Here is a 5570-nt window from a genome sequence, read left to right as displayed (position 1 = left end):
GTGCCCGACGGACTACGAGCTCCATCAGCCATAGCAACGGATGGTTGGATTTGCTTCCTACTACACCACTACCATAACCAATGGGGTTACAACTAAAGGTCTATTTTAGTTTGTGTCGAGTATGTGTACGTAGTCGATTACAGTTTAGGGTTTGGAGTTATACTAGGTGTTAGAAATAGAGTAAGAGTCGGACTCTATCCTACTATCTCTCTTAAACAGATGGGCAAATCTGCTGTAACTGCACATAATGACTAGATTGCTCACCACCTTCGCCAGTGCCATTGATCAGGGTAGATAAGGAGAACATCGGTGACGATACACGCCTTTGATGCAACGAGCGTGTGCTGCACGGGAGCACCTAGTAATGAAAATATTAGAATGAAGCACACGGCCGACCTCCAAACATACGTAGTTTGTCATTTAGATACTAAACTAAATGTATTTTTAGGTCTACGAACTTGTCTTCGGTGTCATACAGGTGCAAGCGGGCTCCAACCGCTCTTTGCATTGACATGGCATACCATTGTTGGTTTTTTTATTTTTTAGATCTTTTTATTTTTTTCATTTTATTAATAGACATTTCTAAAAAATATTTCCAAATCTGAACCTTTTGACCACGCGCACACACAGCTGACCTGCCACGCCAGGGTAGGAGGGGAGGTTTTTGGGGGGAGGGGGGTTTCCTCAAGGCTTAGAGGGATGGCCGTAGGTGGCGGAGGACGCAGTGGGCGGTGGACTTCGGCGGGCGGTGAGGCAGCGGCGCCATCGAAGCCGCAGGGATGAAGGAGGGCGGTGGGCCAGCGTCGGCGGCGGGGCAAAGCAAGCGTGCGATTAGGAGGCGGCGGCCGGTGGTGGCGGATCCGATGGCAGGGAGCCGCCGGAGACGGGGAAGATGGCGTGGCAGGGACATCTCCCCATCACCACCTTGAGAAGAAAGAGAGGTGGGAAGGAGGAGCGGGGAGGCGGAGGAGCCTCGCTAGGGGACCTCACTGGCGCTGTTGACTCCTTCCGACCAGCCGACGAGGCAGGCGGCAGCGCGGTGGGGCAGTGGTGGCGGTGGATTGGAATGCTCGAGGAAGCGAGGGGAACGGGAGAAGAAGAGGTAGGGTTGAGTGCTTGCATGAATCTTAAAGCATATCTGATGGTCCAAAATTCGAATGATAGAAGGTGAGATTTTCTGTGACAAGATGTGTAGCAAATCAAATTCATTCAATCCTCTTTTATCTAAGTCCTACCACTGGCGCCAAAGTCTTACTCCATATGGCGGTAAATCGAATTCTTCTAGTGAATTTCCCGCGCCCAATTTTTTCTTTGGCGCCAAATCTCTGCATATGGCGCCAAATCCATCCCAGGGCGCGCCTAATCTCTCCTGAAATAACTCCTCCCAGCACCAATGGTCTCTTCAGCCCCTTCTCCTCCCCTGACTCCCTGAGAGTCCATGCAACCATGCCCAGTTTCCTCCACGCGCTTGCTCTAGCTGGCCCTTCCACTGCCTGTGTCCACCACTCCCAGGCGCCAACACCCGCTTCCTATGACAGCGTCGAGACGGAGAAGGGGCAGCGCCTGGCAGCCAACAGGAGGGCGGAGGCGGGGGCGCGGCGCGGAGCGCCGCCGGCTGCGGAGCGCGGTCGCGTGGAGCGGTGTTGCTTCGCAGCGGCCGGGCGCGAAAGCACTGGCTGCAGCAGCATGGTAGCTGGCTATTTGGCGAGCATAGCATAAGCAGCAGCCAGCGAGAGGTAAATAGGTGAGCTTGCCACAATTGAAATCTGAACAATTAGATTTGGAAGTTCAATGCATGATCTATAGAAGATCTTTTTTTTTTTTTTTTTTGCAGCCAAGCAGCAGCCAGCGTCCTGACTCCAGAGCAATGTTTCTCGATTTATTTTGGACTGGGAATGGTTTGAGAATGGGTTCAACCCATTTTCTTGTGTTTGTTTTGAACCGATTTGGATTATCTTTGGTACTTGCCGAGTAGGTTTGGGTTTTGGGAGTGATTAATTTGTTTGGAGTGGTTTGGTAGTATGCTATACAGACAAATTGTTCTGAAGTGTGTCGTTAAATTAGTCTAGAAAACTATTAGGTGATGATTTAATTTGCCTCCGTTTTGTGCATACTGTATATGTAAACTTTGATCATCATACCTATAGGCTGATATTTATCATGTAAGCATTTCTTTCATCTTATCTACCGCAGTCGTGTAGACAATTTGCTGAAAATATTTCAAACAATGTGCAGCAAGACAGCAAGATGGTGGATAGATATTGACTAGTAAAAACTAGCCCATGAAGTATGCAATACTATGTCGGACAATTTGTTTATATATACATCAGAATCAGAACTTCCTTGCATTATTTATTTTACTTACCTGAACCCATGAACTGAATTCCTGAAAATGTTTTTAGTTACAAATGAAGAACACTGAGGTTTGACTGAAAAATACAATCTCAGACTCATCAGTTGTGGAATTAGATCAGTGTGTTTTCCAATTGATGTTTACTTTGGCAATTTGGTACATTTCGATGAAATATGATGTTTCCATTTTTTTTAGTGAATAGTTTGGATATATTTATTCTTCTTCATACTAGTCATGGATGTCTCAGTTTTTATTGGAAATTTGGAAACTATCCTTTGCAATTCAATAGGTGCACCATATACGCTTCAATACAATTTAAAGTTGGTAATTCCTAACATGTGTATCATACATTGTTCTTTGGTGCAAACCATAAGCCAACTGCAAGATATATGTTGAAATATTTAAAATAAGATAATGAATCACTAAATCTAAAGCTTACTGATTCATACTGTGAGATTTACTCTGCACAAGCTTGAATTACATGATAAATAGCTTATTTGTGATGGTTCAGTTGTTACTTGTGTACTCTGTTTTTTTCGCACATGATTATAACACGGATGAAGAAACAAGTATTAAGTATTTAAATGTTGACTCAGAAAAAAAGTAGGATCTCAAATATTGCCATCTATATATAAACAATTAGTACAAAAATCAAAGCAAAATATAGTTTATTTCCATTTATCATGCCCATAAATTGATATTTTTATTTTATAAGGTTGAAATATGATACTAGACGCAAAGGACATGTAGAAGTAATTAAAAAAAAGGCTATGCCACCAATTAGTGGTTATCATGCAACTGTGCGATCCTGGATCCATTGTCTTGGCAACACATCCTTTGTAACACGTATTTTGTGCTCCTACCTCACTTTTCTAGAGCTATATTTTACATCTTTTGAAAATGTGTTACAAGCAGATGTTGTAGCACATAGTATGTGTTCCTGTGATATTGCCGTGTAACACATCCTAGTATGTGTTACAGGGTTTGTTACAATATACCTGTCCTGCAGTAGTGGCCAATTCGCGTATGCTGGCTTCACCGAGGGGAGAGAGGGAGGGCATCCCAGGAGGCATTTGCTTACTGGTGGGGCTGCCTGAAGTGCCTAGGCCCAGTGGAAGTGAAAGAGAGGGAAATTTGAGAAAGAGGTGGTGTCCCGCTTTGAAAGCTGTTTGGGGATTTGACCCTAGGGTCTCGCCGAGTTGTGTTGGTGGGAAAAAAATTGCAAAATTTACAATGAGTAGAGGAGTTCATCATAAACTTTATTAATTACTAGAAAAAATACATGTGTTGTAATGGGTGAAGATGTTTTCAGTGATACAACAACTATTAGGTGATGGGCAATCGCACGGGTAAAGATCTTTTCAGTGACACAATAGCTATTAGGAGCTGAGCAATAAATAAAAATATTAGAATCGCTATACATTGTAATTTAAAAAATAATGAATATCCTTCATTGGTTTTAGACGGAAGCATATTTCTTCCTTACTTTTCAGCTTAGCCTAGTCTGATACCTCCCTCCGCCCGTCCTGCCTCTCTTCGGCCCAACCCACAAGTAGAGACGCAACTCGCATAGCCAACTGTTTGTCCTCAACCTTCAAAAACAGTCCCCGATCTTCTCATCAAATTTGGCCGAATCTCTTGTTCTCCTAAAATTGGTTGAGGGCTTTTGATCCATTCGTTCTCCTCTTTCCCTTTTTCATAAAATCAGGTAAAAAGGCCGGGGAAGCTTGCCGGTAGGCCATCAACAATGGAGCGACAAATTGAAGCTGAATTGAAAGGGAAAATCATGGGGAAAATACTAAGGAATAAGTGGGGAATCAATTTTTGCAATCAATTTTAGGAGGAAACATGTGGGAAGGTAGATCGACGTTGTGATGATGCTAGGGTTTGGCCTGGGCAGCGGCTAGAGGTGCTGCGCGTGTGCAACTGATTGGATACTACTAAGATAGATTGGATACTACTGAGATTGGACAAAAGAACCGGCAACCAAAGAAAGGGATGGATAAAAAAACTCGCACAAAAAAATTCCACGTGCAAAAAAATACAAATCTGACAAAAAAATCGACGACGAAAAAAAAGAAGACGGACAAAAATAAAAGCAAACCGGAAGTGATAAAGACAAATATTAGAAAACAAACTCGGATGACGTACCAAAATTTTGACAAAAACATCTTCAATTTTTTTTTTAATAGTAGAGAAAAGGCCTCCATCCCAAATTATAGGGCGCCTCCTTTTTTAGAAAAATCAAACTTGATAACTTTTGACTAATGATCATACTAACCATATATATACTAAGTATTATACATGTTATATAATTAGATTCATATTTTGATGTACTTTCTTTTTATGCTAATTTCATATTTATAGGAAACCTAATATAAAATAAATTAATGGTCACAGTGTGTTATTGAAGACCGTGTAAAAAAATATAAACCTAAATTATAATTTAGGATGGATGGAGTATAATTTAAGTACTATAGAGAGTTCTTCAATTTTGACACCATTCTTCTCATATACTAGATAATAACCCGCGCTTTGCTGTGAGATATATATTAGATAGTAAAGAAATAATAAAATGATTTGGATTGTAATATTATGAAAATGATTTGAGAATGATGATTTAGCACGTGTATGTTTAGTTTTAGAATTGAAATAAATTATAGATATAATTATTATATGCTTGCATGTTGAGCTCTGTGTGCTTAATGGGTCGATGTGGCATGCTTGCATGTAGGTTTTAGGAGAGCCAATAAATACTATGCTTGAACGTTGAGTTTTATGTGTTTAGGGCAGGTGTTATAGAAGATGTGACTACCACCTTCAAATTTATCTATATCATTCACTCATAAACTAATAGATAACTCATGCAATAAAACACCTCTAGTACACAAATACCAACGTCTCTAATACTCTCACACTCTTCTTAAAATTTGTGTGGAGGTTACCTCTTGATTTAGGGGTAGCTCATTATCTCTCTCCTCACTTCTCTACTCCACCCTCATCACTTAATTTAATTTAATGTGCCATTCTTAGGGACAGCATATGAAGCATTATACTCAGCTTTTTGCAAATGATTATTTGAAGGGTGCAGAGATATTTTACAGCAGTATTGAATTGTGCTACTATATATAACTCACAGATCTCGATCATGAGGCCATGGGTCGGCAGTGCAATTGAGTACATCAGGGGAATTTTTACTACGCCATCTCGATAATTA

General features: G+C 41.1%; 1 long non-coding RNA gene across 1 annotated transcript; it reads left to right on the top strand.

Annotated features, from left to right (window-relative positions):
* Nucleotides 1-1367: 1367 nt before the first annotated feature.
* On the top strand, nucleotides 1368-2348 carry LOC112937382 (uncharacterized). The gene is made up of 2 exons (XR_003239933.2): nucleotides 1368-1744; nucleotides 1835-2348. It is a non-coding gene; the product is annotated as an uncharacterized lncRNA (long non-coding RNA).
* The last annotated feature ends 3222 nt before the right edge of the window (nucleotides 2349-5570 follow it).

Source organism: Oryza sativa, chromosome 12, assembly GCF_034140825.1.
Source record: "Oryza sativa Japonica Group chromosome 12, ASM3414082v1".
Taxonomy (NCBI): domain Eukaryota; kingdom Viridiplantae; phylum Streptophyta; class Magnoliopsida; order Poales; family Poaceae; genus Oryza; species Oryza sativa.
Note: the sequence above shows the minus strand (reverse complement) of the source record. Positions and strands in the feature narration are given on the sequence as shown.